The 23,885-nt window shown below is 38.9% G+C and overlaps 1 protein-coding gene and 1 long non-coding RNA gene across 2 annotated transcripts in view; both read left to right on the top strand.

Annotated features, from left to right (window-relative positions):
- Nucleotides 1–18,749: 18,749 nt before the first annotated feature.
- On the top strand, nt 18,750–19,301 carry LOC106958523 (uncharacterized). The gene is made up of 2 exons (XR_001427168.1): nt 18,750–18,982; nt 19,061–19,301. It is a non-coding gene; the product is annotated as an uncharacterized LOC106958523 (long non-coding RNA).
- Nucleotides 19,302–22,992: 3,691 nt separating this feature from the next.
- Nucleotides 22,993–23,885, top strand: part of ecel1 (endothelin converting enzyme-like 1) — a 53,212-nt gene continuing 52,319 nt past the window's right edge. The window contains exon 1 of the mRNA XM_015050470.1: nt 22,993–23,179. The gene's annotated coding sequence lies outside the window, so the exon portion shown is untranslated. The remainder of the gene's footprint in view (nt 23,180–23,885) is intronic.

Below are 23,885 nucleotides of genomic sequence, written 5' to 3'. Positions count from 1 at the left end.
AGCTAGACAAAAATCATTTTAGAACCTGGTAAAGATCAGATCGTTCATCCTGTAAAACCCAATGAATGACAGAGGGCGTACTGTCTTTCTGCTAATTTTTCACTTTATTAGAAATGAAAGATACAAATAAATCTCCGAGAAAATGTTTAGCATGGTTTTGGCTTTTTTTTTTTTTTTCATTTTTGCAGTGGGTAAAAGAAAAGACGACTCAACATATGTGCGTCACGTACTTTGAATCCCCCATCTCGCATCACAATCACAGCAGGACTGAAACAGCAGATTATTCCTCAAGACAAACATTAATTCATGAAATGTTATTGACTCAAGAGAAGATGTATCTTATTACTTAGTATTTTGGATGAGAGGTGAGGTGAATTAGAGAAGATGAAACATAATCGCTAAGTTCGTCAGGGTGTTGGTTTAGGAATATGAACTCTTTCTCATTAAATATTATAACAAATAACCTAGACTGGTTCTGGTCATGAGTCACAAACAAAACATCACTGCCACTCCTCACAATATACCATATTATTTTTCTCAAGCATAGATTTACACACACGTGTAAAGAAATTTATTTACTCTTCTTGTGATTGCATTTACTCTGGTAGGACAAGAGTGTCTTTCATCTAAAACTATGATTCAGTTTAACGGTTTGTTTGTTTTTTGTTTGTCCCAATGAGAGTTAATAATTCAAAATACAGCTCAGGTAATTTTAAAAGAAAACCATTGCATCCACAAGTTAGATTTCATTGAGATTTTTCCAATCCACAAAGGATTAAGACGTTCATTTCACTGAAACATTAACCCAAACCCACAATAGTTGTTCTTTCGGTGCTTTTTTCTTTCAAAACCAGTGAAGTCATATGATTCATAATCAACTTGTCCCCCACCAAAAAAAGTTAAAATATTTAAATGTACGACATTCATACTGACAATGAATGTACTTTTAGAGAACAAAAAAAAAAATACATTTGAACTCGTAACACTCCTTGACACAATATTCACACATTTTTAATTACACCTTGAGAAGAATACGTGGACACAGACTTGACAGCAAATAATTCCCCTTTTAAACCTTAAACTTTTTCCAATTTCACTCTCAAAGCTAAGAAGATCCATGCAATGACCCTTGACAGTCACTGAGTCGGTGGATTTGCTGGTCCTTGGCATAAACAGAGACGTTGGCCTTAATGCAGCTGGATGTTTCGTAGCAGCATCGCAGTGATCTCTCAGCATTGCAGCTTCTGCCAGCAGTCATCCACGCACACGCCATATGCCATGCTTGCCTCCAAACACTTCAGTAATCCTTCCCCTCCCAGTCTGTAACAACTGGGACAAAACTGCCACCTCCCACCATGCAGGGGAGAAAAGGGAAAAGACACCAACTTAATATTCTTCATAGGGATCGTTCAATTATGAGATGAAGGAACATGAGGAAATTGAATCCATGACCAGAAGAAAACAGGAAATGTGAGACTTCACTCACACATCTAGGACTAATAGTCTGCTGCGATGATCTATTCTTTATGAACTCAGTACAAGCAATGAGGCCGAGTCCAATAAAATATCCACTGTGCTTTGCTGCCTTATTATTCTTTGTGTTAGCTTTCTCTTTGTATGTGTTGTGTTCAGAGCTTTATTTGGTTTTTGAATTTCTTCAACTCTGCTTCTTTTTTTATTCCTTTTACATTATTGGATGTAGCCCTTGGATTTCCCCTCACCTTAGCTAAGTTTACATTAGCAAAGTTCCTTGATTGCATAAAATGTATTTGGAATAAAAAAATCAGAATGTATCATTTATCTGAGCACAAAATTAATCTGGCCAGGATGCACTAAAAAAAACCCACAGAAGTTGAATTTTCATTTATGCTGAACCTAAAAAGTGTGTATTATCTGTGTTTTCTGAGCGGCCACAGTCGATCCAAGCCAGGTTCTGACAATTTAGATGTATATTTTCCAATCACATAGTGCTATTTTATACCACAATCAAGTAGCTGTTATCTTTAGTTGTTCTTAAAAAATTTTAAAAAACACAACATTTAATAAACATAAAAAAACAACTTAAAATAAGTGCATCATTTGATCATTGCTGTATCTGACATCTTGAAAATTTCATATCACAATATTGTTTTATTGAGGCTGTTTAAAAACGTTCTTCTGTTAAAAAAACAAACAAAAACAACTCTTTTTTTCAATTTAATCCATGTTATATCTATTTTCAATGTCAATCTGAAATATCCCACTTCCAAAAACTGGACTACAGAAATACTGTAAATGCAGAGAAGGGTTTTCTTCTCCTCAGGAGTGGGAGGATCTTTAGCATGGAATAAGGTAAAATGAACAGATTTTCATTGAAAAATATGTTAATTGGGTTTACCCTTAAAATTCAGTTCTGCCATATAATAATCTGCAGTGTCTGCCATATATAATTGATTCATGCTCATAGTTCACTATCCAGAGATTCTTAACAAAGTTCATCGCTCCAACAGGAACAAGTTCCCCTTCATTCAACATGTTTTGGCTGAAAAAAAAAAATAGTTTAAAACAGTATTTAGTCCATGACGTCATTCACAAAGCGGCATATTGTTTATGCTAATGCATATAATCTGTTTTATTCAGTCTTGCTGTCCGTGCCCACATAATCTCTATGTTATAATGGCTGAATTTCAAAAACAGCTGTTCTCATTCACAAATTTTAATGCTGAGTCTGAAATTGTGATTAAAAGCCAGTCAGTCCATTTAGACTGCATTTGTAACTGTAGTCACTTTCAACCCTCTTATTATCATCCCATCAGTGACGACAGAATTTGGAATGAGCTTTTAGTGTTTTTTTTGTTTGTTTTTTTTAGTGCAGTTTCACTGAATAAAATCTTAATAAAATCATGTTAAACTATAAACTGTGCTGTTATTTTAGCTATTTACCTGAAGTGTTACAGAACATAGCTAGACCTATTCCTCCCTCCCATAAACAATGAAATTGCAAGCTAATTTTATCGTTTTGATGAGACCTCGGTGAATATTCCTGAGTGACTTGCATCGTCAGGTGTAAAGTCAGTGGAGACAGATCAAGCTATCAATATTTTGTCCTCACAAAAACGTTGCAAAAACTGGCTCCAACAGTTGCTCACACCCAGACACACAAACACTCAGCTGCCAGGTTGCCTCATAGGAAAATGTTGATGGTGTTTCTGCATGAAGTATCCAAAAAGGCAGCATTACTTATTTTTTCACTGCAAATGATGCCCCATGAAGCAACATTAGGAAAAGATGTGCTCTCTGTTTCTGAAATAAACAAAACAAAGCAAAAGAAAACAAAAACAGCATCATTCCTTCTTAGACAAGATGTAGCGTATCAAGTCTTTGGTGCATGAGTCCAAGTCAAGTCTGACGTTGTAGTTTTTGTGACTGAAGTGCAACGTAAGACCAGCGTTAAAACTTGAGTCACCATCTCTAGAATAGAAATTCATATGCTAAATTCACATTCATAACTGCGTTAATAAAGGGTGGAAATGCAGTAGAACATTAGATAGATAATCTGTAAAAAAAAAAGAAAAAAAAATCAAGGTCCTCTGCCCCCTGCCTGTGGTCCTACTGCCATCTGCAGAAATGCTCCCAGTCAAAAACAACCAATCAGAGACAGGAGGTAGGTCTAAGCTCTGTCAATCAAACTCATGTACGCGCTGCAGCTGTGCTAATGGGAGAAAATAACTTAGCATTACAGGAAATCTGTTTACCAGCTGTCACCTTTTTCATGCTAACTAGCTAGCTTCATTGTATGGGAGTGGTGTGAACACAAGCATGATTGACAGCACTAAGAACCTCCTTCTGCCTCTGATTCATGTTATACTGTCAGGACATAATAGTTTTAAGAAATATATTTTTCTAAAAGTTGCATGCAGCAGCTTTAAGGAAGGAGATTATTTCAATTAACATATATACAAATCATGCTGACTGCAATGAGTTCAGGTAACTCGAATAACCAGACATGTAATTTTTCATAGTGACTTGTATAAGGTAACTATGATTGCGCTAATGAAGTTACTTTGCAGTTTGACATCAAAAGGCTGGAAAATATGTATAATTGTCAGTAAAAAAAAAAAAAAAAAAATAGGTCCCATACTCTTACTTATGGTGACTGGAACCATGGAAACTAGAATTAAGGCTCTGTGTAATATCAAATGGCACTTAGGATGAGAATAAAAAGGCAAAGAGGGGGAAAATACATTTTAAATGAGTGGAACATTCTGAAAGGAAACAACTAGAGTTTAGTGAAGAAGCATATTGGATATTTTAAGGTGTAAAAATTGAAAACGATGGAATAAAATCAGGATGAAACAGCCTGTTTGTGTCTGGGTGAAGGTGTGTAAAAACCATCGCTCAGCATCAGCTGCATCCTTTAGGCGAGGCTGTATTGACAGGTGTTGTCAGCAGGGGGCCTAATCTAGTTTGAGTTTTTTTGCCAGCGGCGTTTGTACCCGTGTGTGGGCAAAGACTGTATAAATTGGGTGGGGCAGCTGTCTCTACGTTCATTTTCTGTATCTAATATTTGTGCAGCAAACTATTGTTTATTCATGAGGAATATTTTATGGTTTGTGTGCGTAGGTTATACTATGTCTATCAGCTCATTATCAGCATTCCAATCAATTTTTTCCTTATTATCCCGACTGAGTGTCCAGTTAGCTGTCTCCAACATCAAACAGCACCTGAAATATTGACAAGAGAATCAACAGACAATTAAAAATCAGAGGGAAGACGGGGTTATTAATTATTGGTGTTTGTGTAAATCATTGAAATCGCACTGCAAGGTGTTGATCCTGAAGGCAAAGGACTTAAGAGGCATGGCAGGGGGACAGCCTGCAGCTCCCTGCAGCTTTGATTGCCCCATTTGGTGGAATAGAACTACACCAATACCGATGATGGATGAGTAGGAAAATCGGATGGTGGCTAACCGTGTCTGAAATAACAACAAATATATTTCCGGAGATCAGAACAAGCTGTAAACATTAACTACTGTGTGTGGAGAATTGAACACCATGCTGTGGCTTTCACTTTGCATGCTTTCAGCAATGATGCAAATGTGTGGAGATCAGATGACTGTTACAGTTTTTAACCCCAGCTTTTTTATGCAGTTATGCCTTTACATGTTCCTTTTTTCTACACTTGTAGACAGTGTTGACTACCAGTTTTATACAAACATGCTTGAGTGGCTGACAGTAGATTACAACACTGTGACACTTTTCATTCGCGTCTTCATTATGATCTAAAGTTAGTCGGCAAAGGATAAAAATGAGAAAACTAGATTTGTTAATATGGGGGAAGGCAGAAAAAAAAGTTTTGTAATTCTGATTCAGCTCATCCAACTGAATGATATATTTTTAGTGTGGGATTTTAAGTTCTTTGACTGCATCCAAATTTTTGCTCCCAGTCATCAGAAAAAGCCCCAAACTCTCATCTTACAAATGCAAACTGCTACATATACTTTGCACATCCCAGTTGTCCCAGGATATGTTTTGAATCCATATACCGGACTTCCCACTCTCATGCATGAGATGCGTAATAGCCACAGATGGAGAAGCAGAGAAGCCAGAACATTAAATTCAACTCTGGATGTTCCTTTTAATTATCAAAAAGACAATTTCATTCTAGCATAATTAAGGAGTAACAACACAATAACTGTTGGCTCATAACAGTGAATAATAAAAATCCCATCATCTTGTCAGTCTTCCAAATGCCAACTTCAAGCGCTAGCTGTGATCACACAGCCAGTCCCTCTCACTTTACCAAAAGAAACTACAGCAGATTGCCGAGTGGAGGCTCAACCTACAAGGTTTCAGTTTTTCTGTTTCTTATAAACTCGGTTGGGAAGGGAACTGAATTATTGTTAAAGTACTTTGAATAATTTGTACATTTTGTTAAGCTGAATCAGTTTGTGCTGTACAGTTGGTGAAGATATAGCAGATTGGATTGCTGTTTTAGCTCTGTCTGGGTTCTTACTAAAACATGCAGACCTCCCTGACCCTTAAATCCCTTCTATCGCCTCCAGAAATCATCTTATTAGTTAATAGAGCACAACTGTGTGTAATTTAATCCCAGTGCAAATCCACCTGTTCTGTGAAGGTCTCAGAGGTTTGTTAGAGATCATTAGAAAACAAACAGCTTCATGAAGACCAGAGGTCACAGCAGGGAGAGAGACCTGTGAAAAAATTAAAGGGGTTAAGTTATAAAAGAATATTCCAAGCTTTGAAAAGCTCACAAAACATTGTTCCGTCTATGAACTGAATCAGGAGGAATTTTGCACAATTGGAAATGTTCTGCGTTTGTGGGGAAAGGCTTACCTTTGGAGGATCTGCAGTGATCCACAGCTCAGGTGGGAGAATCTGCTGGCGCGACACAACATGAACACTACTGGTAAAGCAAAGCACAACACAAGACATATAGGAGACATGGCAAACATGTGAAGCAAAGTAGTAAAACAGAAGGTTTTAGCTAAGTACAAAGTCCTGTAGGTGGCAGCAAACTATCACTGCATTTTCCGGTTAACATGACATCCCAATGGTGAAACATGGTGGCCACAGCATCATTCTATGGGGATTTCTTTACGCAAGGACAGCAAACTAGTCAAAGTAAACGGGAAGATGTATGGAGCTAAATAAAGGGCAATAGTGGTGGGGGAAAAAAACAGATGGATGCTGTAAAAGGCTGGAGAACAGAATAAAAGTTTACTTGTGAGGAGGATATTGGCCCTGAACACACAACCAGAGTAAAATATGGTTATGATTGAAGCATATTCATGTGTTAAATGATTCACTCAAAGTCCAGGTAAATCTAAATCAGAATCTCTCACATTACTTTAAGAACTGCAGCTCAAGCTCAGTCTGACTGAACTGGAGATATTTTTCAAAGAAAATTTGCCTTCAGATTTGCAAAGTTTGTAGAGATATACCACGAGACACTTGTAGCTGTATTTTCATTAAAGTATTGACTCACGGGAATAGCAACGCATGCCATAATGCTTTATTTACAAAAACAATTAAAAACCACACATTCTTTAATTTAAGAATTATGTGCTACTTTGTGGTCACATAAAAGTAAGTCCAAAAGGTTTATGTGATTTTAAGACACTGAATGCTACATTTGTTTTAGTACCTGATAAGAGACACATTTAAAGTGATACAATATAAATAGAAAAACAAGTTTATTAAGAAGATGGCGACGGCAAGCAAGAGCTTGTTTGATTGTGTGAAGTCCAAACAGAACCTCATATGTGAACTGAATATCTTGACCATCTATGAAAATGGAGACACGCACACTGAGGCGGTGACAGGAGGAGGGCGATGTGATCTCTGGGAGCACATACAATTTAATTACAGCTGCCATCAGACTGACTTACAATTATACCTACACACCAACCTGTACCTCAGCCTTGCTTTTCTTTTGCATGAATTTAGACCTTCCCACATTTATCTCTGAACTTAAAACTCTGCCACTGTTTTCCACAAATACTCCTCATACAGACACAGAGGTACATTTATACTATCTAAGGGGGAAAAAGCTAATATGATACGATGGGTCGACTGCAAGTGCACAACCATGGAGAGACAGGCATACACTTTTTAGTTTTTTTTTTTTTTTTAGCTTTAATGTAATCTTGCCTCAGCTGCTGGCTTCGTTGGACTGATGTAAATGAAAACGGGTATTTATGGTTTTCAGAAAAGATGGATTGAGTGGAAGGGAGGAGGGAGCGTGAGGGGGTTACAGCCCTGAACTGACTCCACTCAGCCTATCAATTGGTGGAAAGGGATGAGAAAAGGAGAGAGGTACAGTGTGTGTGTTATCTGAGGGACTGGGGTGTGTGTGTGTGTGTGTGTGTCTGCATCGGATCAGAAGTGGAGGATGGGTAAAGACTTGTTAAATGGATGGAAGGAGATGTGGAGAGATTAGTAATAAAGGGGGAAAGGTGAAGAGATTGCATGAGGAGAAACGGAAGGAGGAGATGAAATAGAGATTGGAGACGGTGTAGATTAAACAGATTGAAAAGCGAGGGATTGTTTTTCCTTTTCATTTCACATTGGTTTAACTTGCCAAGAGGAGCAGTCAAGTCCGACTGTCTGAGTGCGAGTCTGTCTGTGCAGAGTGCAATGTCGCAGTGTGATATACAGTCTGACTATTACATGCAGAAAATCCTCCCAGGAGGATGCTGTAATGTGGGCAGTAACGCAGCACTGTGTCAACAGAGGAGAAGCAGGAAAAGTCAACCTATGTGTTCTGCAGAGATAACAATGATGACAAATGCAGAGGTTGCACACTGTCATGATCAAACAACTGAGTTTCTAAAAGTTGAGTGCTTCAAGGAAAGCTTTGTGAGCTTTTATCAATGAAAGAAAAAAAATTGTCCCCTCTGAACCTACAGGAGTAACTCAACTGTATAAATAATTCACCTGGGATGGAAAAAATACTTAAATACTAATAGAACTCCACAGAGAAATCAGACGATGCTGAGACTGCAATGTTTCAATTCCGTTTATCTACAGAGCACCAACTCACAACACTTCATCTCAGAGCACTTAACAAAAAAAAAGTGAAGCCCATCCAATCATACATGTATCATCTGAGTTTCTTTACTCTCTGTATGTGGTGATGGCAGCGAGGAGAAGAAAGAAGAACGTGCTGTTGCAGTCTGTGCAACAAGTCAGAAGATGTTTCTGGCTAAAGACAGAGTTATTGTGTAGTGCAGAGATTGCTCAGGACTGTTCATCATGTTTTCATGTAATGAAGCATCCTTCTCTTCAAGGCCATCCTCCGCTGTTTCTTGAAACAGTTCAGATTTTTTAAGGTCACTGGCTTTGATGCTTCTCCTGTTCCTTTTATATGCATCACTTTTGCATCTTCAGTCTCGTCTGTTGTCCAAGGAACAAACTTGAACAACAGACTTAGACCCTAGATAATGACACAAAGGTATTGATGTCCTTCCTCATCTGCACCTCTTCTACCTTCACAGAAATTTCGGTTCACATATTTCTGCTTCCTCTGAAATCTGCAGTCATCTCCTTTGTCCTTTTCACGTGTTGTTTGGAAGTAAGAAAGATCACAGTTCTTGATTTTTCTTGTAGTGCTGCTGTCTGACTGCATTTGGGTAAAAGTATTGAAGAAATCTCCACCTCTTTCACATCTTGTATCTGGCAGCATTTTGGGGGCTTAAGCGATAAAAAGAAGATACACCTGTCAGCACTCAAAATACAGCCATTGGCTAACCTTTAGCCTCATTTCAGGTTTTCTATGACATTTGAACCGAAGGCCCATTTCACTGGTTCTAATACGTCTGTGCTGATATCATAATCTGTTTTTCAAGATCTGAAATACCAAAACTAATCAAACCTGAAGTGGATAATTCCATATTTAACAAAGATTGTTTAATAATAGGGCTGCAATGCATGCAATACGTCTTAATATTGATGAGCGATATGCCTTAAGATGCATAAATAAAATATTCAAAACCATATTTCTGCTTTGGGTTCATAGCAAACATAGACCCTTGATAATGACAAGTCTGTTCATCTCAGTCACAAAGTTTTGTTGGAAAACTTGCTTCTGTCTGACTTTTTGATGTTTTGGCAATGAAACAGTTCAGCTCTAGTTTCTTATTGACTTGGCCACCTCTTTAGCTTTTAAAACATTTTATGCTGCATTAAACAACAAATGTTACCAGATATATCAGGAGCAAACAGACCTTGAATGAATCATGCTTATATAATTACCAAACACCTATTGCACTCCAGTCTGATGAAGCACTGCCTCACTTGTCATCATGAGATGTAAAGTACTAATAATGATAAGAGAAAGTCAATTTATTCACTTGACTCTTTAATAAATATATTTTTTGTATGATTTCAACATTTCTGTGAATGTATGCATTTCCTGTTCGAGTACATTTGGGAAGAGCGAGGTGAGGCCGAGATAAGTGTGACTCACCTTAGTTTTTATGTATTTATCTTATGTGATAAAGCAAACAAATGACTAACGAACTGTTAAAATCTGTTTCTAATTACCAACCACGATTAAGTCAACAAAATAAATTGAGTTTGTGGACAAAGACATGAGCAACAATGTGTTAAGATATTCAGATTTAGATAGTTAATAGCTTTGGAAAATAGCAGAGTTGTGGGAGAATAATCAAGAGATGCAATGTGGATGGAAAAATACTATTAAATATGCACATTAACACATAATTGTTAATGTGTTTCTTTGCTGAGAGCATCGGTAAAGATCAGGGCATGCAATACCAAAAAGCATCAGAACGTGTAGAGAAGAGGGATGTAACTAGTTTAGAACAAACCTTACAGTAGAGCTCATAATAAAACACCAAATTTACTCTTTCACTTACTTTTAATTCACCTTTATTTCTGTCATAGACAATTAACAATGGTCTATATGTATTACAAATGTCATCATGAGTAATGAATTACTGTGGTTAATTTTCTTTGCTGAGAGCATCGGTAGAGATCCGTTTTCAAGATTTATCACTGGGTTAACACATTGACTGGGTCATTCTAACACATGAAGGTTCAATTCATCAACAAGGACAGCAGTAAACCGTGTTACCTGTAGAGAACAAACCAACCTTTGTTTCGTACAAAGGTCTTCTAGCCGCAGGTTAATTTACAAACCCATTTCTTGGTTGGACCTTTTTTTAAAAAGGCAATAAAATTAAAATGAAAGATTCCCATCACACACAGAGATGCTGAAATGCTGTGACCATTAATACGTAGATGAAAACGCATATTAGAGAAAACTAATTCTCCACAACAAAGTAAGTTGGTATCTGTCAGTGTTCACATATTTAGTTTTCTTTCAGACAAGTTTTTAATTCACTTGGGAATTAAAAACTCTAAGATCTGTTAACATTTTTATTGCTTACATCTGAAAACCTGTAAATAAAAAGGACATTTGAAGTAAATGATGTTTTGGATATTACTGGTTTGCAGTTTCCCTTTCACATGCAGGCCAAAAAAATCGATTTTGCTCTCATCTGGCCTGAGATCTGTGACCTCTCTCCTACATGGCTTGTGGGAAACTGTGAAAAGGACTTTTGATGATTCTGATTTCTGGAGTTTGTGACTAAAAGTTGTTCTGTCAACAGATTATCCCACCTGGGCTGTGAATCTTCTGCAGCTCTGCCAGAGTAACAATTGGCCTCTTGGCTGCTCCTCCAATTCATGCTCTCCCTAATTGATATTCAGTATAGGTACGCAGACGTATACCCATGGCTCCTCTCTGTTTGTTCCTCAAAGACAATGAAATATATTAAAACGTACAGCCCTTAGATGTTAACAGAAGTTTTTAAGAAAAAATTAATGTTATTTTATTGAAGCACTTTACTCTCATCCTCTTTGTCTTGATGTGATGGTGAACAGCGATCGGGATGAGCTTCTGTCAGTGGGTAGCTGGAACTCCACAGTCAAATTAAAACCCAATTATGTTCTCATTTCACGCTTTTTTATTGGACCCATAATGGAGAATTTGGAAATCGACACAGTGGGGAAGGAGGACAGAGGAGGAGGGAAAATTGAAGTAAAAGAATCCAAACGAGGTGTAACTATTAACTAATCCCTCCTGGTTTCTTTCATTTCTCTCCACCTCTCTGTGTGTACATTTGACTTGCTGCTCTGAAAGCCACAGTAACGCTCACAGGGAGGATAAAGAAATCAAACAGGCAACCAGCAATGAACAGGATGCAAATGAAGAACTTGCGTGCCGCAGCATTTCTATGCCAACATCCAGACTCAGCTGTTTTTTGTAGGCAAGAGTAGGTGATATTTTAACAAGTCCTAATTGTGACATAAAATTGCTTTCAGTCCCGAACTGAGATCACAACACAGCAAGGTGGACAGACTTTGTTTTTACATCAGATATTGTTTTATTTCTAACACAGAGACCCGTGTATTTTGGAGTTCACTGAATAATGGTTCTGTCACAAATTTGTGCAATTTTAAAATTGTAATTGGATCTATTAAGGAAAAAAGGTACAAAAACCAGCCTAAGTATATGTAAATTAACAGTCTTAACAGGCCTAAAACAGACAAGTCATGCTGAGAAATCCTCTTTGGTTGACTTAAAACAATTATGCAAGGAGAAGTGGAACAAAATTCCTCCACAGTGATGTAAAAGAGTGGCCTGACATTTGTTGCAAACTCTGGATTGCAGTTTTTTTAATATGTTGTTTCATAAATAAATATGCAAATAACTGTATATATTTATTAAAAATAATAAATTAGGATTTATTGTGTTTTCTCAAATCAACACAAGGCACACAGGGTCAAATATGCCCATACCCCAATCACATTTAGTTAAATACCTCTAACAAGTTGCATTCACTCACTTTTTTACAAAAAAGAAACTTCTGGCATAATCTTGCAGGAGTATTTCACTTAAAATGCTTTGTTCCTTGACACTGGGCAAGAGTTAAAGCCCAGTTTATATAAATAAACAAAAAAACAAAGTGACTTTGGCATTCATCCCAAAAAAAGCACCATAATGATATTCCTAATAATTAAAAGTAGGCATTTGGCTCTTCCAAGTTTGTTGCAAAGGGTCACATTCATAACAAATTCTGGATTCTGGATTATGATTCTTTAAAAGTAAAGTTGAAATAACAACATGAAATTTTGTCATGACTAAACAGATATAAACTTTGCAACTTACTACTGTTCTGCATCATTATGTTTTCTAAACAACAAAAAAGACGCACGCACTCAAGCAAACACACATCTTCTCCTTTTTCCCTCTGGTGTCCTCTCTGGGATGACTGATTGATTGTACAAGAGAACACAACCGGCACAATTAGTTCATCTTGTTAGTGCTTCCCTGGGGGCCATGTTGACATGTTAGCCTCCCTCTTCACACAGACACACAACGGTTTCTCCTACTCCCCCCGCCCCCGGCCTCTTTTTCATTCTCCCTCATCTTTTCAATCACTCTCTACACTCTGACTTTTGCCAATTTTTTTGTCCCCAGCCCTCATTCACCTCATGCCCCTGCCCCACCTTTTCTCTGTCAATCAGTCAAACAGCACCTTATTAGCCAACACATCCACATCCTTGCTTCTCTCCCGCCGCTGCTGCTGCTGTTGTAACTCTTTTAATTACAATGAGTTAAAAATTACGAGCCCAGAACACCGAGCCGCTTGGCAGGTTTGCTTTAATTGGCTCATGTAGTAATTCCGGACAGAGGAATGGGAGTGGGTCGCAGGGTGGGTCGCACATGGGTGGCAGAGAGAGAGATATAGAGACTGACTTTCAAATGACCTCCTTAATCAATTGACAGACGACGGGGAAGCTACTGCAGCGCTTGTTTCCACTTGCTCTGCCCCGCCCTTCAACCACCCCTGATGAAGTTCCCTTCCTCTCTCACTCATCTGAATATTTGCTGTGTAATAAGACCTGCATTGGCTCTGGTTTGCACTTTTAAGAAAAAGTGATGGCTGCATATCAGTGTTTGCCTACCTGCACCTCTATTGGTGGCCGGTTCCGTAATTAAATCTCAGCTGCGGGTCCCTTTTGGACGCCGTACGTTTTTAGATTCGAGGTGGAAAAGGACCCAAAGACAAGTCGCACATACACATCCCAGCAGTATTCCACTTTCAGCCATGAATTCATAATGATTTGAAATGATTTATGGCCCCACCCTCCCTCATATGGTAAGCCACCTCTGGAAGCACTCTGCTATATTAAAAAGGAATGCACTGCTCCTCCACACCGCTGCAAGAGGTAAGGCTGGTCAGCCTAAACAAGTCATAAAGCTCTTCTTGCCTCAGTAGATCCTGAACTGTGGCTGCTCCACTGCAGTTCCTTCTAGGCTGGCTCCGCCCATCCAATAATACAGATATATTTGTGTCCTTTGCAGCAAATGTGCATTAAAATGTAGGTCGCTCAGAGGCTAAGTGGATATGTGTGTGCAGATGGTGACAGTGACAAAGATGTAAGTGATGGTGGCAGCTGACCAAAGGATCCATATAGGCATGACATCACCCTCCAAAGAAAAAGAAAAGAGGAGGGTTGCTTTTTTTGTGTGCAAACAACAGGCTCAGAATAATAATGTAGGAGGAGATCACTGCTGCTCCTGAGGCTCCTAATCTATTGGTGCCTCCACTCCTGCACCCTTCAGTGTCCATAGCTCTTCTGCAGCTGGCCCTTTGTCATGGGGTCCTGACACCTGTCCTTTTCACATGTTCACGAGTTTTTCCTCTCAAAGTGCAGGTTACCGGCCGCTAATCAGGTCTCTGCCTTCTCCAATCAATTTGGTGCCACTTCCCCTTCAGCTCCAATCTGTCTCTTTTTTTTTTCTTCTGGTTTGTTTCATTCAGTGAACTGCTTTAAAGCTGAGCGGATGCCGTCCCTGACATCTTGATGAACATATATTTCCTCAAGTAAATGTAAAGAGTAGCCATCGATGAAATTACTTATTTAGAAGTAAAAAAAAAAGTATTTGGCTTCTCAAGTACTGGGTAAGTGCTCAAAATATCAATCATGTAATATTTTAAAATTGCATCATCAGATGGACCAAAATATAAAATTATGTGAAACTTTTTGTATTTTTAGGAACAAAATGAAAATTATTATAAATAACATTTACAAAATAATCAACAAAATAAAAAAAAATCCAAATAATTTTCTTTCAGTGTAAAACTTATGAAACTTTAATAAAAACTGCAGCTGTGTGTCTGTATCTGGTTGAAACAAAAATTTTAACCCCATTTTAAATAAATATTCCCCCCATTCTTTATGGGGGGAATATTCAGTCCCCAAAATTTCTGACTGAATTTCATTCAGTCAGAAATTTCACTCACGGAAGAACCGCAATATTTTATAATAAAACTATTCAAATAAAAGTAGATAATGCACATTAAAAATATTCCTAAATGTATTTTTTCCCAAAAAGTTACTCAAGTAACTGAGTAAGTGTAGTTACTACCCTTCTTGCCCAGGCTGTTTGCTCAGGTGGGCTGCCATGACTATATAGATGGCGGGTTGAACTGAAACTGGTTGCACTGGATTTTCTCTTGAGGTAAAATTGGATGACTGAAAACCTTCACTTGTCAGATTTGTGTCTGTAAAAAAAATTTAAAATAAAATCCAAGTGTCCTTTTCCTTCTATTTCTCATTTATTCTCAATTTTCTGTTGATCAATTAAAAAAAAGAATCTAAGTACAGTATGTGTTGAAATGTTGGGTGCGGCACCCATGCAGAAAAAAAAATGTTGCATGCGTGTTTATGCTTTGAAGTTGTGAAGGTGTGAGAAGTCAGTAATCTGTAGTAAGTGCAGAGGCTGCTGCAGGCTGCCAGTCATGTAGAAAATGCTCTTATTTGTTTAGATTAACTACAGCAACATCTCTAAGCCAACGCCTTGCTTATTTCCTCAAGTCAAAAGGCTCCGTGTTTGTCTGAAAGTTTCTTCTTGTGACTTTCTGCTTAGTTTACTTCCCTGTTTCTCCTCCCTTCACTTATCCACCAATTCTCTCCATCCATCTCTTTCTTTCTCAGCATATCTATCCTATCCATGTTGCCTCTCTCTCTTCCGGTTGGAGGAGAGCTCTTTGAGGGTCCGCTGACTTAATTAGTGTAATGGGGTTTTGACACTTGAGACTGAACAAGTAAAAAAAGATGTAGAAGAGGGATGGAGAAGGGGGCAAATGAAAGGACATTATTAGTTTTATACAAAAGCCTTGGTTCACAAATCTAACAAAAAGCACCCATTGCTCCATGGAGGAATGGTTTGCTGGAACATTTGTTGCACTTTTTATAATTCCTTCATTAGTATGAATGCTTAATTGTTCCATTTGTGTTTGCAGGAAATAGCAACTTTTTGGGCACATTTCCTCAGCAGACAAGTATTCTCAAGCCTTTCTCAGAAAAAGAAAATCCTAATTATCCGAGTTTGTGATTTTCCCCTTGTTTATGGTCTCTGTTCTTAACTGTAGTTCAAGAAGTTTCCAGGAACCATTGAGGGGATTAACTTAGTTTGCAGGAAACAAATTTGTCATTTTTTTCTTTTTCTATCAGAAGGAAGCTGAATATTTTTGACATGCTTCTTGAACTTTTGTGCATTTTGTCACACTGAAAGGCATAAACACATGTGTATTTAGTAAAAACAAAAAAAGAGAGGGAGAGAGAGACATGGATTTCAAAATGTTTCAGAAATTTGAAAAGAGTGGAGTTTATATCTACTACTTAAGTCTCTTTGGATCAAAAGTTTGTTTTACCTCCCACACAGCTTCTGGTGAACTGCAAATAAGACTCCATTTAGATTTCTTTCAACAACGGCTTTCTTTTTACAAATCTTACCTAAACTTAACATTAAAATCCACAACTTATATTTGTCAACCCTCCAGATTCATTAAGGGCTTTTCTGACTAATAATATTCAGTCCCCATTAAAACAGGTTGAAGGTTGTGATTGCTGTGAAAAATGTTCCAGAGGCATGAATTCTTTCAGAGGTGACTGTAAATCTAACACATTTGTATTCCTTTGGAAGTCTGGTTTCTACATGTTCAGCAGAAGATATTATTTACAAATGCTGTCCCTGGCTGCACAATCTGGACCTAAAGGAAAGGGAAATAAACAAGAACAGATGAGTAAAAGAATGATATGCACAAAACAAAGAAGTCGGGAAGAACATGGCTGGAGAGAAGAAAATTGAAAGCCAAGTTCTTGTCTATTTGCTTTAGGGTTTATTTACATTTCAGAGATTTTCTCTGTATGCTGTCTGGCACATTCATAAGGCGGAAAAGCATGCAGCTATATAAAGTAAATTTAATGTAGTTATTGTTTAATTTGAACTGAACTGAACATATGCAGTCCATATCTTTAAGAACATGTTATTTCCATAAACTGATGGAAGTCTTATACTCTAACTGAAGTGCGGTTTAACTCTACAACGGTGAAAACTCACGCTTAGTTATATGTCCACAGATTCATTTTCTCTGAGCTCATATGTATTCAGCAGAATATTGTGGTTTTACTTTTTATTCAGCTCTTATTGAAATGTCTTGTAATTAAAATGTTAGGTCAGTATGCTATTTATTTTCTATAGTTGATGGTTTGATGCTGATCAGTCTACTCTTACAAACTGGAATAAATATTGTAGGTTTATTATCATGTGAGAATGAGTCTGTTGTTTTTCTGTCAACGTATTTCCCACCTGGTTGTGTTGCTGTGTTGTGTTTGGCACCCACAGTGGTACCACATGAAAGGTCAGGTGTCTTTAGAAACATAAGACTCAGATCTTTGAGGACTACAAGTGTAGGCCAAGTGGGAGGAAAATAAGAATAATTTTAAAAAGCAGAGACTGGTTTTTCAAGGCATTTGTTTGTGGAGTGTTTGTAGAAATGTTTTACAATATGCAAAGACAATTAGAAGTTATACAGTCATATTTATTTAAAACTCCACCTCTTTTAGACGTTGAGATTGGATTTTAATTTTTCTTGCACCTTCCATGCTCCCCTCTACAGCAGCATGCAGGCACGGTTAGGAGTAAGACACTCGTGCTGTTTCCATAAATAATCAAATGCACTTGATTAATAAACTGCATTATCAGTAAATGTGACCACCTCTAAAGATTCAGGAGTCTTAGCAGTTTGCTTATTTATTGCTTGAAGAAGTTTTACTATACCAAGACGGAAAAGCATCAGTATTAAGATGGGAAAAGCAACTGTTGCCTGTCATCAATTTCAACCAGGGTTAAATGGCCATTTCCATACAATCTGTCATACTGAGTGAAAGGATGTTAAGTTGGAAGATGAATATGACTTTTTTGGAGCCATATTCACCAGCTGACATCAATACTAGGAGAAAGTACGTGTGGCTTGGATTCTCAGTTACTTTTCAATTAATCGTATTACTTCTCAAACAATATTTTCAGTATATGTCAGACCAAAGTAAGGCTGCTGGCCCACTGGGTTCTGCACCATTTTTGGAGTAAAACAGACAGAGCACATCAGCGCTAATATACCTACTTTCAATCCTGGTGGTGGAGGGCTGATAATTTGGGGATTACAGAGTCAATTCCTGTGTCAAATGTAAAATTATCAGCAAGGCTGCAGAAGCCTGGCAGAAAATGGATCATAAAACAGGACAGTGACCCTCAATTAAAGCTGAAAATCTTCAATAGCATGGCTGGCAGATAGTTTGCGTATTGAGTTTAAAAATACATTGTTCTGCATAAACACTCTCACTCATAAACCTACACAGAAGTGTTGTCAAAGCTCTCCAGCCTTTTGCTTCAATTAGAAATGGAATTAAGATCAAATCATTTGTATGGCTTCACATTCCTGCCAAAAATCCAAGGAGCGCATTAGGCATGTATTAATCAAGAACACACAGAGCTGAAACGTGGGCACAATACCATTCATTGAAACAAAGAGTGAGCGCTTTATACGTTCCTCTGGCTTTTGGTAGGAATGTGATGCCATAAATTTCTTTAATGTGAATTTGTTACTTACAGAACATATATTTATACAATAGCTGATTGACTGCAGCTGTAGAGTTTACTCTGAAACAATTGAAAATGGCTCACTGGCCTGACTTGACATTTCATTGACATTGTTCATAAACCTACTGTCATAAATTTCTTGTTTCCTGCCATGATTCGTGTTGCTACTCTGTTCACAGCTCCTCCCTTTGCTGCTGATTAGCTCTTTGCTCTCACCTGTGCCTCTGCTTTCGTGCTGCTGATTACTGATTGCACGCACCTGTGCTGTTGCCTATATAAACTCCTGTCCCATGGCCTTTCTTATGAACATGTTCCAAACCTGTTGTCATCTTCCTGACCTCCACCTCTGCCTGCTCCATGTTTGTTCTACTAGTTTCATGTGCCTGAATATTGATTATTGCCTTGTTCTGCCTTCCATGTCTGCCTGTTGCTGGCCTCAACTATTCGACCCACCATTTAGTTAAAGATTACAAGCAAATGGATCATTCACTTCCTCTTGGTAAGGGCAGATCATTGTAGTGGAGCGTGTGAATCATGTTACCTCTCTACTAAAGTTTTTTCTTTCTCCAAAACATAGAGCGCACACAGTTCCCAGCGTATAGCGTGTTCTTGGGTGAAACAATCCTTGGACATTTTGCTTTCCTCCAGGGATTCAAGACAATCGAGGTCAGAGTCACCGTATATCTGAGGAAACCACCCGACATCCTATCTTCTTCACAGTCTGACCAGATGGCTGCTGCTGAGAGACCGTTACATTCCAGCTTATGCATTTCCTACTGTTTCAATAAACATTGCTTTGACCATTACTGGGTTGTGATTTACATCTTGAGTTCAACTCATTGAACTGTAAGACCTTATACAAACTAGTGCTTTGCATTATTCCTAAGAAATTAACACTAAAATTGTCTGAGAAAACTTGGGCTTAAATGGACATTATGTCCCTCTGATTTCTGGGTGTCCCCCTACAGCAATCAACCAAACCTATAACCTGGGGATCCACAAATCTAGGCGTCAAAGGCCTACAGGTTTTAGATTTGGCTCTGCTTCACCACAAGCAAGTCAAATAATCAGGTCATCAGCATGACTACGGAGAAGTTGATTGCACACTGAATTCAGCCATTTGATGCAGGCATGTTGAAGTAGGAACAAATCTAAAAATTTGCAGAACACTGGATCTGGAGGCGTGGATTCGAGGACTCCTGCTATAAATGGTCAATAAGAACAAATGATATTTTGCTACGGGCCACTTTGTTCTCTCTCCGCACCGCTCTCACTCTGGCATGCTCATTCCTTTTCTCTGCAGCTCATTGCTGTCCCCTTCCAGTTCCTGCTGCATGTCTCCTTTTGCCGTTGGGCTCGTCCCTGAATTTTGCTCCTGCCGGTCTGTTTCCACCCATCCTTCTATGCCCTCGCTGCTCATTTTTTCTGCTTGTGCCTGCTGCCTTGTCAATCTGGTCTTTCTATGCCACTGCATCTGATGGGGAAACACCTGCACATTCAGTGTGTTCTGGCTTGAGTGGGTAATGGCCTAAAGTTTAACACAAATATAAAAAATATATACTCAAACTAAAACATACAACACAGCAAACTTAAATAAATCCAAAGTTTCCATCCTCAGTTTCTGGCTGAACTGCACATTTGTGATGAGATAAACTCTGAGATGATTGTGAGAAGGTGCAAATTCACTCTCTGCCACATTTTTTTTTAAATCTATATATCCAGTGCACATATTCCAAGTTTTTAAAACTTATATTTAGAAAGCATTTTAACAACCTTTTGCCACTTAAATCTGAGTCTGATGAGGACAGATTAAAATGCTGTAGAAAATCTCAATTTAGCAAAATATCTAACCATGCTTTACAATGGTACACACACACACACACACACACACACACACACACACATCTGCTTTAACTCCTCCAGGCTGGAATCAGCCTATCCGACAGCTGGGGCAGGGTCCCAGTAGGGGTACAATCAATATAAATGGTGCTCCCAGCTCCCCATTAGTCTGTCTGAGAGGAAGATGTAGGGGGTGGACACACAGGGTGGGGTGGGGCTCAGGTGCTGAGCAGGCAGGTCTCCTCTCGTCTTATCCAAGTTGTACCTTTTGGGCAAACTGCCTCCATCCATCTTAAGCCAAACTAAACCCAAGAGCTACCTGGAGGCTAACCATCCAGTTCTGTTTTGGCCTTTGGACAGGAAGCACAAGTGTGTTATAATGTGGTCCACCATGGTTTGTGTATTCCTTTGAAATCAATTAGCGTAGTTTTCTAAGTTCTTGAAATACAATAGTCTTTGCGTTGGACTCATCTCTCTGAGATTTCAGCTTCATTAGGGATCTTGATTAATCAAGTGAACCAGGTCAAAGGAATATTTTTAGAAACTCAGAAATAGCGTTGCAGTATTGAGCTTATTGAAACTCTTGGATAACCATCAAAAGATGGTACGTTTGCATAAAGAGGTTTTTCAGACCAGCCTTTTTGTATGGTATTTAGTTTAACCATTTTAACAATCCCCATGGCCCATAGATCTTGTCCCTGTTGTCTCAATATGAGGTAGTCTGGATTTCTAACTGGGAAGTGGTTTTGTGTACATTAAGGCCAGAAGTGAACGGGTTTCCTTGCTTGTCCCGGTGGCAGCAGGTGTGTAAATAACATCCCAATATCAAATACGGATGAATCAAAGAGCTGAGGGACTGAAACACACACTGCCTTCCCCTTCTCCTCATCAGCACATTGCTCCCTCCCTCTCTCACTCATGAGAGTGGGGCACTTGTTATAATTCTGGGTCTGTAGGCCGCATGTGTTGCAGCATAATTTTGCCAAGTGTCCTGCTTACATGCAGGCTGACAGCTGCCCACATCCACTGCTTCACTGAGCCGAATTACAAGCCAGCAGGCCTGGTTTGCCTGACATTATTGTTTCCTGTTAGGAAAATCAGCGCATTGCATGGTGGGAAGAGTGCAGCGGAATGGACCCAAAGAAAAGGTAATTAGGAAATAATTTTAAAGCAAGTTGTCAGTCTTGCAGTGAGTTGCAAAAAGTGTAACCTTTAAGGTTTTAGTACATCGCTACTTTAGAACGTATATCATCACTTTCCTAAAATAATTGCCAAAGTCTTTTATTGCCAAAAATGATTTAGGTGGGGGGGGGGGGCAATCCTCACCTCTTTCTTTCCAAAAGATATTAAAGGTAATAATAAATACTTTGGGCAAAAACTTACTGAGGCCATTATTTTAGAAAGGTGACCGACATAAATAGTCTGTGAATTGTGAGCTTTTACTAGATCTAACATTTTTACAAGCATAAATCTGTAAAGTGTGCAGTGTAAGTCTGTTCAGTCCTCAGAACAGAATACCACTGTACACTTTGTAGAAATCATTTGTTCAAGTCTTCCCACAGATCCTCAGTTGGATTTAGGCCTGGACTTTGACTGGTCCATTGCTTGGTCCATTCTACAAATGAGTTTGTGCTTGTATTTAGCTTGACCCAACTTCCCATCAGCTATCATCTTCTGCTCTACATCTAATAAAGAAAAGCTACCTAGCAGCATGATGTTTTGCTCTCATCTGAACAGAAAACAGTTTTTCCAAATGTTTACTATGATTTCCAAGCTTCAAACATCTCCTAGAGCACTACTCGATTCATCATCCAAAAATGAAAAGCCAGCACACCATCAATGGTGTCAAGCTAAACTTATGGGTGAGCAAGAAGACCATTAGAGAAGCACCTTAGAGAACCATCACTGCTTTGTAGGAGCTGCAGAGATGGACAACTCAGGACGGGAGAATCTGCCAGTAGGACCATTATTCATGCACTCCTCAAATTTGGTCATCATGGTGTGGTGACAAATGGGAATTTAACCATAGCCATGCAGGGGAACAGAAAATATTTGGAAACACTTATTCTGGTCACATGTGACTAAAACTTCATTTACTGTTTTACTTGCAAACTAACAGTTAACATTACCTTGAACACACCATTCCCATCATTAAAATAGTGATGGTAGGATTATAATGAGGGAATGCTTTCCTCCAGCTGGGACAGAGATGGTTAGTTGATGGGGAGATGGGTGGTGCTAAATCATGTAAACATCTTGGAATAAGCCTTGATAGAAGCTGTAAAACACTTTGTAGACAAGAGAGACTGGGGTGGAGGACAACAACCCTAAACATAAATCCAGAGTTATGGAGGAATGAGTAATGAAGTTTTTAAGATAACAAATGAACATTCATGACCTGCAGATCAGTGAATGGATTGATTTTATCCAGAGGCTTGGTGGTGGGCCAACCTTTATTTTCATCAGGTATGAAAACTGTAATTGAATTTTAGCATTTCATGTAGAAAAACTGATGTGTTTGTTTTTGTAACTCCCTGAGGTGCAGTTTCTTTAAACATGCACTCATCGATGTGCATGCGTGCACGCCTGTGTGCGCGCGTGTGTGTGTGTGTGTGTGTGCGTCTCACCTTGTTAATGAAGCATTCCCTCCCTCTCTCCCTCCCTCCTCCTCTGTCCTCATACATCGGAGGCTGTGCGCTGCAGCGGCCGCAGAAAGCGCCGCGGATCCTGGTGTGTGCCGATCTCCGGAGGGTCCCGGATAATCCAGCTGGACCCTCAGTGGACTGGATCTTTCTGCTTACCCAGAAGTGGGGGGGTTTCACATTCCGTGCGGGGATTTTTAATTCACTCAGCGCAGGTAAGCCGTTTTAGTACCACAAGTTTTCTTCACTCCGCGGACACTCACGTTTCCACCGAGGCTGCTCCTCTGGGGGTTTGCCGCCTGAGAGACACGGCAGATGGGGTTCAAATGATAGAGAATGATGGTGAAACAAGTGGAAGCGCCCAGAGATAAAGTGAATAAGTCGGAGACTGTGTGCCCTGGTCCGCTCCTGTCTCTGCGCACATGGTCTCAGTTTAGGATGCGCAAGCGACCGAAGTTTTTGTGTAGTCACCTGCTCATATGGAGACTGAGTCTATTTGTTAGACTAAACATTACATACTTTCTGCTCTTATTGTACATCCAGAATGCCACACTTAAATTCTCTGAATGAGTTAATTTGCGAGCGAACCTGTTTCCAACGTGAATCGTTGCGTCCTTTCAGAGTTATTAATTCATAGATCATCGGAAAACATTTGTGAATTGTAGTTATTCAGATAGAATATATATTAAAAGTGTTTGTACTGCAATGAGGTTGGATCCCCAGACCTCCACCTCCCCCAGGTGCGTCTTTACGCGCTGTCAGTTCAGTCGCCAAGGAGAAGATCGGACACCGAAGCGAGTGTAAAACCAAACTGCTTAAAGAAAAACAAACAGAAGAGTCATGCGTCCTCTTTGTTTCTTTTAAATCTTTATACCCTACAGGAACTTCTGGAAAATGTGTTTGTAAAGCAAATCCGATTTT

Source organism: Poecilia latipinna, unplaced genomic scaffold (assembly GCF_001443285.1).
Source record: "Poecilia latipinna isolate Pla-1442-1.1 unplaced genomic scaffold, P_latipinna-1.0 Scaffold992, whole genome shotgun sequence".
Lineage (NCBI taxonomy): Eukaryota > Metazoa > Chordata > Actinopteri > Cyprinodontiformes > Poeciliidae > Poecilia > Poecilia latipinna.
Note: the sequence above shows the minus strand (reverse complement) of the source record. Positions and strands in the feature narration are given on the sequence as shown.